The following is a 16,771-nucleotide window of genomic DNA, read 5'->3' as shown; positions in this document are numbered from 1 at the left end:
CTGCTAATTATACATAAGAATTTAGTCAATTATTGTAAAAGTTAAATTGGCACTAGATAAGGGTAAACAGAAATCAAGGGGAGGACTGGACTTGTGGCAAAACAATGTCTAAATTAATGATACGTTTAACTCCACCTTCTAGCTCAGCCTGCTCTTTTCCTACAGGTATTTTCCAATTAACTTCAGTTGTATTTTCAGAATACATAGCACACAGACACACTGAAAGTATGTCCTCTTAAGAACAAAAGAGAATGTATATAATCAATAGCTCTAATTCTTTGCAGAGTATTTCAAAATGGGAATTACACATCACAAAGTTGGGAAGTCTATCCATAACTTTCCTTTACACTCATTAATGGATTTGTTTTCTTCATTCTTTTTGTAGGCATCTTTGAAACTTTTGACCTGTCGCTTCTGTCAGAAAACAGAATGACAAACTGGAATTTTTCCATGCCCTTGTGATTCTGTAGCTATTTGTTCCCCAAATCCTGTGCATACAATAAAAGCAAAATGAAATGTAGATTTACCTGGATTATGAAAAGGAAAGTGATCTTGTGCATAACAAAATAATAAGACAAGGGTGCTACTTTTGCTACTGATTAGCCTAATAGTCTTAACACAGAATATTATCCTTTCTGGAAGGAATTTTCTTTTCTTTTAGGTTTGCCCAAGCAATTCATAATGCAAAATGTCTGTCTATTTGCTTAATCTTACTTCCCCTCAGCTATCCAATCCAGGTTCTAGCCTAATTATGACTCTGCCCTCCTCTTCTGGCCCTTGATATTTGCTCAAGTGAACAGTTGAGTAACTGTTTCACCACCAATTTATGATCACCATTATTACCAACTCATTATTACAGTCCATTGGACTGAGATTGAAATGTAATACATAAATAAAATCATGGTCTTCTAATTCACTGGCTTATAATCAATTCAGGCTAATGTAAACTGTTGAAAGTTGGGCTTCGGTCATGAAGATATGAATACCATCGCTTCCACTTGCATGATAAAATGCTCTTAGAAAGAAAGTAACAAGAAAAAGAGAGATTTTCATAAATATTTAGCTTGCGCGTTTGCCCACAGACAAACATAGATGCAATCATTTATACTGGATCTCCCAATAGTAGAATTTAGACTAATGTCTTCCTAAAACCTTGGGGAGAATCTACATTCAAATAAACACTACTAAGCTAGATCTAGGTAGGCAATTCTGCATCCTGTTTTAATCACCATGTTGCTAAAAAGATGTTGAGACTTTGGAAAAAGTTCAGAGAAGAGCAACTAAGATGACCTTGTGACTAAAGCATATGAAGAATGGTTGCAGGAACTGGGTATGGCTAGTCTAGAGAAAAGAAGGACTAGGGGTGACATGATAGCAGCATGCCAGTGTTTGAGGGGCTGCCACAAAGAAGAGGGGGACATTTCCCAAAGCACTGAAGGCAAGACAAGAAACAATGGATGGAAACTAATCAAGGAGAGAAGCAACTTGGAATTAAGGAGAAACTTCCTAACAGTCAGAACAATTAACCAGTGGAACAGCTGGCCTTCAGAAGTTGTGAGTGCTTCGTTGCTCGAGGTTTTTAAGAAGACACTGGACAGTCATTTGTTTGCAATGGTATAGTCCCATGATGGCGAACCTATGGCACATGTGCCACAGGTGGCACATGTAACCATATCAGCGGGCACATGAGCTCAGCTCTGGTGCACATGCACGCACCAGCCAACTGATTTTCAGGCCTGGGCCCACCAAAAGTAGGGAAACAGGCTGTTTCCTGCCTCCAGAAGGCCTGGGTGGTGGTGGGGAAGGCCCATTTTTCTCTCTTACATGGCTCCAGAGCCTCTCTAGGAGTCTGGGGTGTGTGTGGAAAACTGCCTTTCCCATCACTCCCCAGGCCCTCCGGAGGCCAGAAATGGCCCATTTACCAACTTCTGGTTGGACAGGAAGTGATTTTTTTGCTGTTCCCCAGCCTCCAGAGACTCCTAGAGAGGCTCTGGAGACAGGTAAGAGAAAAAAGCGGGCCTACTGTGCCATCGTGTGTCGTGGGGGGGGGAAGAGTTCTGTGCGCAGGCGAAGGGGTAGGGCATAGAATTATGGGTGTGGGCACGCACATGCATGACCCCCCCGCCCCCTCCTGGCACGTGATGGCAAAAGGGTTAGCCATCACTGGTATAGTCTCTCCTGCTTGAGCAGGGAGTTGGATTAGAAGACTTCCAAGATCCTTTTCAGCTCTACTTGGATTGAATGTTTGAGAGACTGGTGGCTACAGTTCAACTTCCTGATCTTTCAGAAAAATAGTTTGCTGGATTCACAGGAAGGTGAACCGGTTTGTCTTAAAACTTCTAAGATCTCCCCCAAGCAACTTAAATCACAATTTTAGGATTCATCGGGGGCATTTTTCAACATTGGGGAGGTTAAGGACCAGGATGGGAGAACTTTGAAAGAACTTTGCAACTTTCTTAGAAGCCTTCTATTCCCCTTCTTAGTCTTAAATGATGAAAAAGGTGGAGGAAAAGGATGTCTAAGCAGCCATTTCTGGCTTTGAGAGCTGCTTTAATGATGATAAATGAAAGCCTCCCAGGGTGTTCCGCTCTCATTGCCTTTCCAAATTTTGAACAAAAAGGATCTGCGTGGCATGTGGTGGGATTGATTTTCAGCAGTGTGATCTTGAAATGTGAGGCGCTCTCCCTAGGCTAAATGGACAAATGAAGTGACTTTACGTTACATGGCTGCGGAATCTCTAGCCCTGCAGGTATTACTAAATTTCATAGCAACCTAAGCCAGCATGATCAAAGTTTTCCAATACCTGGAGGACAACCCCTGGTTTTTACATTCATGGATCTGATCTTGTCACTTCTAGAAGCTCAGGATATTTATGCTCCACTGAAATAAAGTAAGACATTTCTATATCATACCTTTCTCCCAAAGGAGTCAGAATAGTTTTCACTGTCCCCATTCCTACTAATCATGGGAAATTTGTTTAGCAGACTTGATGGAGTGATAGCAACTGGCCCGAAGGAAAGGTCAAAAGACCCCTTCCCCTAAAACCTTAGTCTTGTGGGGAATTTTTATTTGCAGATATTATTTATTTTCAATCAGTTGCTAGTGCATAAGGAGTAAACAGCTTAATCAGTAAAAACCCTCAGGAATGCTTGTTCTAGTGGAAAACCCCAAATGTAGTCATGGGATAAGGCGATGAATGAAAAGAGAACATGTGTGTGTGTGTGTGTGTGTGTGTGTGTGTGTGTGTGTAAAGGTTACCCTCTCAGTTGTGTCCGACTCTAGGGCATGGTGCTCATCTCCATTTCTTGGCCAAGAAAGACAGCATTATTCTAATACAATTTTCCACGATCATGTAATGAGTATGACTATACACCAAAGGCATAGGGAAAACTGTTATCTTCCCACAAGTGGTACATATTAATCTACTCGTATTTGAGTAGATTAATGCTTTTGAACTGCTAGGTAGGCAGAAGCTGAGGCAAATAACAGGAGCTCACCCTGATGATGCCATGTTGTGGGATATGTTGCTGTTGTTGTTAGTTGCGAAGTCGTGCCTGACCCATCGCGACCCCATGGACAACATTCCTCCAGGCCTTCCTATCCTCTACTATCTTCTAGAGTCCATTTAAGCTCACACCTACATTGTGGGATATACTATCTGCCATAGTCTCTGATTCTATAGATTGAGAAGAGGAGCAAAACAGTCATGTTTCACTATTACACTAAACATAACGCTGCAAATAAAACAGACTTACCGTTCTGGAGCCTTGATTATATATTACCAGGGAAATAAATGGCTATTGACATACATACAATTGGAAAGTTTGTTGGAATGCACCGTTAGTAGAAAAACATAATCACTTTTTTAATGATAAGAAAGGCAGAAATAGCTGGAGAATATGAATTGTCAAGAAAGATTAAAGAAAAAAAACACCCTATATGTTAGAAGATATCCCAGTGGATAAAACGTGAAAAAAAATCAACATAAAAACTGAATGGAAAAAAAACCCCACAACTTTCATAGCAGAAAATAATAGTTACAGAGATTAGAGGAGAAATGCTTCTATCAAAGAGATAAGACTGAATATTTGAGGCTACGGATATACACAATTTAATAGCCGAAGAGTGTTGAAAAATCAACTTTAATTAAGTAGTAAGCAAATACAAAACTTAATCATCTATTTTCTGAATACTGCTGAGGAATATATGTGTCAGATTAGAGGGAGATCTACAATAGATTGACTTATTTCAGCAGGAGAAAAAGTACATTACAGTTACAGAAAAGTCTTATGCATTCATTTTATAGAGGGAATGAAAACTAGTTTCTCTCCGTATGTGATTTTGAGCTTTTGATGATCAAGGGGAGGGAGGGATACGACGGGTGGGGGGAATAACCCGTCGGGGAGGGATTTAGCCCCTGTGCTTGTTCGCGGCATCGTACCATCTGGTCCGAAGGCAGAGGGGGATGGGTTCATTCCAGGAGTGGAGAATTGTTCCATCTGTACGGTAAGTGGGAGAGGCAGATATGGCAGAAGCGGGGGGCCATATCAAGTGTTGGGAGCACGTGCTCGTTGTCTCAAAACGATCACGTGCTCCGGCCCCTCAGTCTTCACCCGTTCCCCGGGGGGCCATGGTCCTCAGAGCCTTGGTCTCCGGCTGTTGTTATGTAATGCCCGGTCCGTGGTCAATAAGGCCCCCCTGATTGGTGATCTTATTCAGGGGGAAGCCACGGACCTCATGGGCATTACGGAGACCTGGTTGGGTCCGGAGGGGGGGGTTCCCCTTGTGGAGTTATGCCCACCAGGTTTCCGAGCATTTCATCAGCCGAGAGCCCAAGGTAGGGGTGGGGGGGTAGCGGTTGTCATTAGAGAAAGTCTAGAGCCGAGGGAGGCCACTGTTCCTCAGATTGCCGGTTGTGAATCCCTCTTTGTGAAGTGGGGCCATCGCGATCAGATGGGCTTGTTGATCACGTACCTGGCTCCTTGCTGCGTGACCACAGCCCTACCCGAGCTGTTGGAGGTACTCGCCGGGGTGGCGGTGGAGACCCCCAGACTGATAGTCATGGGGGACTTTAACCTGCCATCGACGGGCCTGTCATCGACAGCGCCTCGGGAGTTCCAGGCTTCCATGACGGCCTTGGACCTGATCCAGGTAATTGATGGCCCCACGCACACAGGGGGTGGCACACTGGACCTGATTTATATCTCTGGTCAGTGGCGAAATGATCTGGTATTAGATAACTTAGAAATGTCATGGTCAGATCATTCTCTTCTTCGCTTAGATTTTCGGACCGCTATCCACCACTGCAGGGAGACGGAGCCAACGCGTTGGTTCCGTCCCAGGCGCCTGATGGACCCGGAGAGGTTCCAGACGGAGCTTGGGCCGTTTCCTGAGGACCTGGCCCACGGCACGGCTGGAGAGCTAGTTGCGGCCTGGGAATGGGCCGCGGCTGGAGCTTTGGACCGTGTCGTGCCCTTGCGGCCTCTGACCCGGCGTAGGCTTCGCCCGGCCCCTTGGTTCTCCGAGGGGCTGAGGGAGATGAAACGCCGGAGAAGACGCCTAGAGAGTGTCTGGAGGTCCAGCCGCTCAGAAGCTGACCGAACACTAGTTAGATCCTATTCTAGGACCTACCTAGTGGCAATGAGGGAGGCGAGGCGCTCCTATGCTTCCACCCTCATTGCGTCGGCAGATAACCGCCCGGCCGCCCTGTTTCGGGTGACCCGCTCCCTCCTGCATCAGGAGGTGCGGGATGACCCGTTGCAGGGCCGTGCCAAGGAGTTTAGTGGTTATCTATACGACAAAATCGTTCAGCTCCGGGACAGCTTGGACCGAAATTGGGATGATCCAGGTGGGAGGGCGGAGTCGCGTCTTGTGGAGGTTATTTGGGATGAGTTTGATCCTGTGACTCTCGAGGACGTGGACAGGTTGCTGGGGAGGCTGCATACTACGACATGTTTACTGGACCCGTGCCCTTCCTGGCTGGTCCTGCCCTGCCCCCATTCCAGGAGTCCCCACACAGCCCATTTTGGATGCAGTGCAAGTGCAAGGTGCGTGGAGTGCAAGGTGCTTGCAGAGGCTCGGAAGGCGAAAACGGGCCTACTGAAGTTCCAGGGGCCTGAAAGGCCATTTTACCTCCTGGGCTTGAAAGCCTCTGGAGCCCGGGAGAGCAAAAGCACCCCCTGCTGTAGTGCAGGAGGCTGACTAGGCCACGACCACCATGGCCATGCCTACCCAGGAACCAGGCAGAGGTGGGTTTCAACAGGTTCTGACCTGTTCTGGAGAACTGGTAGTGGAAATTTTGAGTAGTGTGGAGAACCAGTAAATACCACCTCTGACTGGTCCCACCCATCTATTCTCTGTCTCCCAAGTCCCAGCTGATCGAGAGGAAATGGGGTTTTGCAGTAATCTTCCCTGGAGTGGGAGGAATGGAGATTTTACAGTATCCTTCCTGCCATGCTCACCAAGCCACGCCCACAGCACCGGTAGTAAAAAAATTTGAAACCCACCACTGGTCATAAGTCATGCCAGTTGTTAAGCAGGCCACCATGAGACAATGTCTGATTTTATACACCCTTTTTGGCAATGGTTGATAAATGAATGCATTTTGTGCAATGGATGTTCTTTTGCTGTAAACTAGAATTAAATGCATGTTTACAGCAAAAAAAAAAAAAAGTAAATTGCAGTGACTTGACCCCAGATGCTGTAAAACGGGTGTAAATCATGGCCAGTTGCTCAGTGCCCAAATTGTGATTGCATGGGAGAGTGTAAACATCAGAATTTCAAACTGGAGGTGTCTGGAGGTCCAGCCGCTCAGAAGCTGACCGAACACTAGTTAGATCCTATTCTAGGACCTACCTAGTGGCAATGAGGGAGGCGGCGTTCTGCTTCCACCCTCATTGCGTCGGCAGATAACCGCCCGGCCGCCCTGTTTGGTGACCGCTCCCTCCTGCATCAGGAGGTGCGGGATGACCCGTTGCAGGGCCGTGCCGAGGAGTTTAGTGGTTATCTATACGACAAAATCGTTCAGCTCCGGGACAGCTTGGACCGAAATTGGGATGATCCAGGTGGGAGGGCGGAGTCGCGTCTTGTGGAGGTTATTTGGGATGAGTTTGATCCTGTGACTCTCGAGGGGCGTGGACAGGTTGCTGGGAGGCTGCATACTACGACATGTTTACTGGACCCGTGCCCTTCCTGGTTGGTGCTGGCCTCCCGGGAAGTGACACGAGGCTGGCTCCAGGGGATTACCAACGCTTCTTTGTTGGAGGGAGTTTTCCCTGCTGCCTTGAAGGAGGCAGTGGTGAGACCCCTCCTCAAGAAGCCCTCCCTGGACCCAGCTATTTTAGGTAATTACCGTCCGGTCTCCAACCTTCGCTTCACTGCGAAGGTTGTAGAGAGTGCTGTGGCACGGCAGCTACCCCAGTACCTGGATGAAGCCGTCTATCTAGACCCGTTCCAGTCCGGTTTCCGACCCGGATACAGCACGGAGACAGCTTTGGTCGCGTTGGTGGATGATCTCTGGAGGGCCAGAGACAGGGGTTATTCCTCTGCCCTGGTCCTATTAGACCTCTCAGCGGCTTTCGATACCATCGACCATGGTATCCTGTTGGAGGGATTGGGAGTGGGAGGCAGATATGGCGGGCGGGGGCCATATCAAGTGTTGGGAGCACGTGCTCGCTGTCTCAAAGCGATCACGTGCTCCGGCCTCAGTCTTCACCCGTTCCCCGGGGGGCCATGGTCCTCAGAGCCTTGGTCTCCGGTTGATGTTATGTAATGCCCGGTCCGTGGTCAATAAGGCCCCCCTGATTGGTGATCTTATTCAGGGGGAAGCCGCGGACCTTATGGGCATTACGGAGACCTGGTTGGGTCCAGAGGGGGGGGTTCCCCTTGTGGAGTTATGCCCACCAGGTTTCCGAGCATTTCATCAGCCGAGAGCCCAAGGGAGGGGTGGGGGTAGCGGTTGTCATTAGAAAGTCTAGAGCCGAGGAGGCCACTGTTCCTCAGATTGCCGGTTGTGAACCCCTCTTTGTGAAGTGGGGCCATCGTGATCAGATGGGCTTGTTGATCACGTACCTGGCTCCTTGCTGCGTGACCACAGCCCTACCCGAGCTGTTGGAGGTACTCGCCGGGGTGGCGGTGGAGACCCCAAGACTGATAGTCATGGGGGACTTTAACTTGCCATCGACGGGCCTGTCATCGACAGCGCTCGGGAGTTCAGGCTTCCATGACGGCCTTGGACCTGATTTATATCTCTGGTCAGTGGCGAAATGATCTGGTATTAGATAACTTAGAAACAGAACCGGTGTCATGGTCAGATCATTTTCTCCTTCGCCTAGACTTTCGGACCGCTATCCACCACTGCAGGGAGGCGGAGTCGCGTCTTGTGGAGGTTATTTGGGATGAGTTTGATCCTGTGACTCTCGAAGACGTGGACAGGTTGCTGGGGAGGCTGCATACTACGACATGTTTACTGGACCCGTGCCCTTCCTGGTTGGTGCTGGCCTCCCGGGAAGTGACACGAGGCTGGCTCCAGGGGATTACCAACGCTTCTTTGTTGGAGGGAGTTTTCCCTGCTGCCTTGAAGGAGGCAGTGGTGAGACCCCTCCTCAAGAAGCCTTCCCTGGACCCAGCTATTTTAGGTAATTACCGTCCGGTCTCCAACCTTCGCTTCACTGCGAAGGTTGTAGAGAGTGCTGTGGCACGGCAGCTACCCCAGTACCTGGATGAAGCCGTCTATCTAGACCCGTTCCAGTCCGGTTTCCGACCCGGATACAGCACGGAGACAGCTTTGGTCGCGTTGGTGGATGATCTCTGGAGGGCCAGAGACAGGGGTTATTCCTCTGCCCTGGTCCTATTAGACCTCTCAGCGGCTTTCGATACCATCGACCATGGTATCCTGCTGCACCGGTTGGAGGGATTGGGAGTGGGAGGCACCGTTTATCGGTGGTTCTCCTCCTATCTCTCCGACCGGTCGCAGACGGTGTTGACAGGGGGGCAGAGGTCGACCGCGAGACACCTCACTTGTGGGGTGCCGCAGGGGTCGATTCTCTCACCCCTCCTGTTCAACATCTATATGAAGCCGTTGGGTGAGATCATCAGTGGCTTTGGGGTGAGATATCAACTGTACGCTGATGATACTCAGCTGTACTTTTCCACCCGGCCCACCCCACCGAAGCTGTCGAAGTGTTGTCCCGGTGTTTGGAAGCCGTACGGGTCTGGATGGGGAGGAACAGGCTCAAGCTCAATCCCTCCAAGACGGAGTGGCTGTGGATGCCGGCACCCCGATACAGTCAGCTGCAGCCGCAGCTGACTGTTGGGGGCGAGTTATTGGCCCCAAAGGAGGGAGTGCACAACTTGGGTGTTCTCCTGGATGCACGGCTGTCGTTTGAAGATCATTTGGCGGCCGTCTCCAGGAGAGCCTTTCACCAGGTTCGCCTGGTTCGCCAGTTGCGCCCCTTCCTTGATCGGGATGCCCTATGCACAGTCACTCACGCTCTGGTTACCTCCCGCCTGGATTATTGCAATGCTCTCTACATGGGGCTCCCCTTGAGATGCACTCGGAGGCTTCAGTTGGTCCAGAATGCAGCTGCGCGGGTGATAGAGGGAGTCACACGTAGCTCCCATGTGACACCTCTCCTGCGCAGACTGCACTGGCTTCCTGTTGCCTTTCGGGTGCATTTCAAGGTTTTGGTAACCACCTTTAAAGCGCTCCATGGCTTGGGACCTGGGTACTTACGGGACCGCCTTCTGTTACCTCATGCCTCCCACCGACCCGTACGCTCGCACAGAGAGGGCCTTCTCAGGGTGCCGTCCGCCAGACAATGTCGGCTGGCGGCCCCCAGAGGAAGATCCTTCTCTGTGGGGGCCCCCACTCTTTGGAATGAACTCCCCTGGTTTCGTCAAATTCCTGACCTTGGACTTTTCGCGAACTGAAAACATAACTGTTTGTTCGTGCGGGGCTTTCTTAAATTGTTTAGTTTTAAATTCTAAATTTTTCTCTGTTTTTAATTGGGGTTTTTAGATTCTTAATTATTTTAATTTCGGCCATATTGTATAAGTTTTTTAATTGTATTTTAACTGTATATTGCTTTTTTTTATCCTGGCTGTACACCGCCCTGAGTCCTTCGGGAGAAGGGCGGTTTATAAATCTAATAAATAATAATAATAATAATAATAATAATAATAATAATAATAATAATAATAATAATAATAATAATAATAATAATAATAATAATAATAATAATAAGTTAAAATAAATATTGATCAATAGTCAGGTTTGAATGTGTAATGCCACAGGTGTTACTGCATCATTCTTTGTTTCCATCAAGCTGTGACAAAAAGTGTTATGCACAGGAAAACAGTAATAGTAAAGAAGGAAAAAAATTGTAACATATCTGCTAATCCTACCTACACAATGTAAGTACGGATGGTTCAAACGACAAGATGGTACCAACATTCTCATTTTCGGATCACTCTAAGTACACCAATGAAAATTATTCTCAGGGGTGGGTTGCTGGGGATTCTCAGGGGTTCGGGAGAACCTCTAGCTAAGATTCTGTGCAATTTGGAGAACCCCCAAATCCCACTCCTGGCTGGTCCTGCCCTGCCCCCCCCATTCCCAGGAGTCCCCACACAGCCCATTTTGGATGCAGTGCAAGTGCAAGGTGCGTGCGGAGTGCAAGGTGCTTGCAGAGGCTCGGAAGGCGAAAAACGGGCCTACTGGAAGTTCCAGGGGGCCTGGAAAGGCCATTTTCACCCTCCTGGAGGCTTGAGGAAAGCCTCTGGAGCCCGGGGAGAGCAAAAGCACCCCCCTGCTGTAGTGCAGGAGGCTGACTAGGCCACGACCACCATGGCCATGCCTACCCAGGAACCAGGCAGAGAACCTCTTGCTAAAATTTTTGGAGCCCACCTCTGTTATTCTCCTGAAACTTAGATACATATTCAGGAATCTGTCTATGTCAAAAACTTCACAACCAACAGTCAATATACTTGATAGATAAGCTACTTTACTTCAGAACCATACAGGTAGGCCTCGACTTGCAACCATAATTGAACCTGGAATTATGGTCATAAGTAGAGGTAGGTTTCAGCAGGTTCTGACCAGTTCTGGAGAACTGGTAGCGAACATTTTGAGTAGTGTGGAGAACCAGTAAATACCACCTCTGACTGGTCCCACCCCCATCTAAGTCCCAGCTTATTGGGAGGAAATGGGGATTTTGCAGTAACCTTCCCCTGGAGTGGGGAGGGAATGGAGATTTTACAGTATCCTTCCTCTGCCACGCCCACTAAGCCACACACACAGCACCGGTAGTAAAAAAATTTGAAACCCACCACTGGTCATAAGTCATGCCAGTTGTTAAGCAGGCCACCATGAGACAATGTCTGATTTTATACACCCTTTTTGGCAATGGTTGATAAATGAATGCATTTTGTGCAATGGATGTTCTTTTGCTGTAAACTAGAATTAAATGCATGTTTACAGCAAAAAAAAAAAAAAGTAAATTGCAGTGACTTGACCCCAGATGCTGTAAAACGGGTGTAAATCATGGCCAGTTGCTCAGTGCCCAAATTGTGATTGCATGGGAGAGTGTAAACATCAGAATTTCAAACTGGAGGTGTCTGGGGAGACCGCCCCAGCCCGCCCTGGGGAGGTCTGTCATAACTTTGATCAGTCACTTGTCATAAGTAGAGGAGTACTTGTTCTACATAGATAAGTTGCTTCATTGAGATGATATATTCTGTTCATAGACAGAGCAGCCTCTTGGAGAACACTGAGATCAAATCCTATATTGTCTGCTCCAAGATATTAATTGTAATTCTTTTTCTCCTAACATTTTTTAGTCACCGGAACTTCAGCCATTCTCTTCCCAGTCTTGAGAAATATCTGTTTAACATTTACATAGTAATTCTATCTAGCTTAAAAGCCACTAGGATGGAAGTTGCTTTGAAATGCTGTTCTGCATCTACCACCCAGAGGTTTTAAGATATCCTCCTGTTTATCTAATAGCCAAATTTGAGATATGGACATTTTAGGGCTCTTGTGGGTTATCTTGGAAAATCTATAAACTATTTTACTGACTTTTAACACAATGGAAGTAACAGCAGTGGTAGTTGATGCTGAAGGACAGAGACAGACAAATTTCAGACGAACTAGTATAGCAATTTGGGATTCAGCACTTTCCCATTTTGATCCTTTGAGAAAGGAATATGTCTATCCCCTGTTAATTATTTGATAGAAATAGACAGTTTTGCCTTTTATGTGAAGGAAAAAGCCTATTATGTTTGAGGAGACCTAGAATATTGAAATGATTAAAAAGATAAAAACTATATACCAGGGGTGAAATGTAAAGTTTGTTACTACCAGTTCTGTGGGCGTGGCTTGGTGGGGAGGGAGGGAGGGTAACATGACTGGGTGGGCATGGCCAACTTTTTTTTTTTTTACTTTTAAAAGCATTTTTTCTACAACCTCTTCAGCTGAAGAAATACTTTTAAAAGCCTCTGATGATCAGGCAACTCAGCTGGGATCGCCAGAGGAACCTTTTAAAAGCTTTTTTTTTTTACAATCTCTTTGACCAAAGATGTTGTAGAAAAAATGCTTTTAAAGGGTTCTGATGATCCCAGCTGAGCCGTGCGATCATCAGAGCCTTTTTTTTTTTAAACTTTTAAAAGCATTTTTTCGGCTGAAGAAAAAATGCTTTTAAAAGAAAAAAAAAACTCTGATGATCGTGCAGCTCATTTGGGGCTGGGGAGGGGGCAGGGATTTTTGCTACCAGTTCTCCAAACCACCTGCTGCCATCGCTACTGGATCGGGCGTTACGGTCCAAACCACGAGCATTTCACCCCTCCTATATACCTTGCTATTGTTTGGATGACCATTTCTACCAAGTCTTTCTAAAGCCTCTTCTTTGTGAAGAAACTGATGAATAATGGAAGAATAAGTACTAATAGAAGAGATAGGCACAGGGGCTTTTGTATAAGCATCATCAAACTAAATTTTGGGATAGGAAAAGTGGGTATTATAAGAGATTGATTTTTCCCACTGGAGTTTGCTGAAGGGCAGAAAAAGTATGATGTTGATGCTATTACAAAAAGATGAAAAAAAGCACCGTGTGGCCAAAGTATCAGGGTAACCATGGTCTGCCAACTTTGCAGGCATAGCATCTTTCTTCCTTAATGGATAAGTGCCTGACTACTATTCGCTGGCCTTGGCCATTTGCTGGCCTGTGATAAAGAGAAAACGAAGCACATACTTATGGTACCAGGCAGAGGTGGGTTTCAACAGGTTCTGACCTGTTCTGGAGAACTGGTAGTGGAAATTTTGAGTAGTTCGGCGAAACAATGGTAAAAATTCTGACTGGCCTCACCCCCCATCTATTCTCTGTCTCCCAAGTCCCAGCTGATCGGGAGGAAATGGGGTTTTTGCAGTAACCTTCCCCTGGAGTGGGGTGGGAATGGAGATTTTACAATATCCTTGCCATGCTCACCAAGCCACGCCCACCACGCCACACCACGTCCACCAAGCCACGCCCACAGAACCGGTAGTAAAAAAAATTTAAACCCACCACTGATACCAGGACATAAAAGAGGAGAAGCTTTATAAAAGTATGGAACATTATGAGAAAAATAATAAATCCAACAATGTCATTGCTAAAAAGGTACAGATTTCCCCATCCAGTTGTGTCCAACTCCAGGGGGCAACGCTCATCTCTGTGTCTTAGCTGAGGGAGCCAGCATTGTCCAAAGGCATTTCTGTGGTCATCTGGCCAGCATGGCTATACACTAAGGTCAGTGGTGGGCTTCAAGTAATTTAACAACCGGTTCTCTGCCCTAATGATTTCTTCCAACAACCAGTTTTCCAAACTGCTCAGAAAGTTAACAACCGGTTCTCCCGAAGTGGTGCGAACTGGCTGAATCCCACCACTGACTAAGGTACATGGTATCTATTTATCTACTCGCAATTGCATGCTTCTGAACTGTTAGGTGAGCAGGAGCTGGGGCAAGTAATGAGAGCTCAACGTGTTGCTCAGTGCTCGGGTCTGGAACTTGGACTTTCCAGCGGACAAGCTCAGCATCTTTAACACTGAACAATCACAACCCCTAATGTCATTATTATCCTTGCTTTTAAACGCTTTTCATGTTAGAGATAACTACCATATTTTTCAGACTATAAGACGCACCTTAGTTTTTGGGAAGGAAGAAAAAAGCTGATTGGCATAGGAGAGCCTCCCAGAATACCCCCAATCAGCTGTTCCTAGACGTGAACTTTAGCAACAGGTTCATTGGTTGTGAGCCTTGCTTTTCTTTCAGCCTCTGAAACCTCCCTTTAAGAGGCTTTTTTCATCCTCTGAAAACTCCCTTTAAGAGGCTTTTTTCAGTTTCTGAAACCTTAAGAGGCTGGGCGTGGCTACATTCGGTGTATAAGACGCACCTAAATTTTCACCCTCTTTTAGGGGGGGGAAAGTGTGTATTATACTCCAAAAAATACGGGTAAGTGAGAAAAGTGAAATTAAATATGCAGGTGTGAGCCATTTAGACTTCATGAAGAGACCAAAGACATGCCAAGATCTGTTTGGCAAAGCCTAGAACAACCCATGGCTGGTGTTCCTTCAGATTGCTGGAAATATAAAAACTGGCTTACAAAATGAGAGAGGGCTTCTAAGAAAAATGACAGAATTTGATATGCTCATACAGAATAAAGACCACCAACTAGGACATATATAGACTCCTGTTGAGATATAACACCAAGGTAGAACAAATAAAAAATTGCATGATAAAATGGATGCAACACATTCAAGTAACAGTCAGATCTTAACAATGGGAAGAATTATGGAACAAATCTATAAAAAATATTCTAAATTTTTCCCTTAAGAGAAAACTGATAAAAATATTTTATAGATGGAGCCCTAACTGCATCAATAATTGCATGATAAGAAATAATAAAGTAATAGATGCTGGAAATTCTATGAGACAGAAGGAACATTTTACCACATATGTGGACAAGTAAAAAAACAAAAACCCTCAAAACTATTGAAAAGAAGTATACCACCCTATTCAGAGAATTTTAGAAATCAAATTTGAAAGGGAGCCATGATTTTTTCTTATCAGGCATAAATCCAGTGCAACATCAACTACAACAATAACAAAAATCACAGTTTACAAAGGTAGTTATTTATGGCAACAAGAATAAATTTCCTTTGAAAAAGACATGGGAAAGAGTGGCAATTTAAAACATGGAGAATATGCAATAATAGAAAATCTAACATATGTTCGCAACAAAAATCAAATAAAATTTAATTTAGAATGACTTCCATATATATTATGCAGCAAGGAAAATATAGGTATATAGAGTATGATTTTTAAGAGTAAAAAGGCTGACTAAAGAATTGAAATCAGTGATATAAAATGTTCAAATGTACATTATGTCTGACTATGATAAAGAGGACATTAAAATATATATATACATTTTTAGTAGTTCTTTTTCTTTTGCATTTTTAAATAACAAAAATGGAGATCATGGCCTTTAGTTCAGAGGTGAACTAAAACAATGTAATATAGTTAAAATTTATTTAATGTTTTACATGAGTAGTTTTAGTCAAAGATACTCCGAGTACTATGGTAACTATATACACCTGGAAATATAGTGTATGTATGTATGTATGTACTGTATGTATGTATGTATGTATGCATGCATGCATGAATGAATGAATGAATGAATGAATGAAATGTAGCTAGGGTGACTGGTCTCATAGACTACGTAACAAGTTGTTTTTTGGGGCCAGATTAAGTCTATGAATTACACATTATCTTTCTTTGCTTTAGGATGATAGATTTCACTTAAAACAATCCTGAGAAATTTAGCAAAATAACTCTTCAACAAACAGTATGACTGATATGACAAACCTATGACTACCTTGGCTAGGCTCCACCACAACTCTCTAAAGACTTTCAAGCTATAGTTTTCTTGTGAGAATGAAATGAGGAAGGATCCCAATGGACATCGTCTTAAAAAGAAGGGGAAAACCATTCTATTCTCCCTAGCCATAAATTAATGACATACTCCAAAGCTTTTAAAAAAAAGAGTCCCTGCTTATTTTACTCCATTAGTCATTGCTGACTTTAGGGAGAGGTGCTCATCTCTTTTTCAAGTCCATTGAGCCAAAATTGTCCCAAAACATTTCCGTGGCCATGTGGCCAGTATGATGTCATGGAGCACTGTTACCTTCCCACCATAGTGATACCTATTTATCTACTTGCATTTGCATGCTTTTGAACCGTTAGGTTGGCTGGAGCTGGGGCCAGGATGGGAAGTTACCGCATCTCGTGGCACTCGGGTCTCGAATCTGGGTTGCCAACTTTCCAGCTGACAAACCCAGTGTCTTAAGCATTGAGGCACTGCTCTGCCCAAAGCTAAAAATCCCTCATGAAAATTACTACTTCTTCGTTAGTGTTATGCTTTTCTCCCTACAACAAAACACAATATTGCTTGCTGCAATCTTTCTGAAAGTCTTCCTTTTTGCCACAAATATCTCTTGCTTTGTTGATTAAATCTGTTTATTTGGGCTCCTAGCTGTTGCAAGCAAATAGAAAAGCATCTACAGTTCAGTCTTTAGAGAAGCTGATGGGAAATCTTCTGGGAAAGGTCTCTCATTTATTAGATGTTGTTTTTTCAGTCATGTTACATATAACTATCTGAGAACATCCTGTACCACACAATCAATTACAGACACTGAAAAAGAAAGCAGGAGGCTTAATCACAGACTAATTTTGTGTTTCT

The sequence above is a fragment of the Ahaetulla prasina genome, chromosome 2 (assembly GCF_028640845.1).
Source record: "Ahaetulla prasina isolate Xishuangbanna chromosome 2, ASM2864084v1, whole genome shotgun sequence".
NCBI lineage: Eukaryota > Metazoa > Chordata > Lepidosauria > Squamata > Colubridae > Ahaetulla > Ahaetulla prasina.
Note: the sequence above shows the minus strand (reverse complement) of the source record.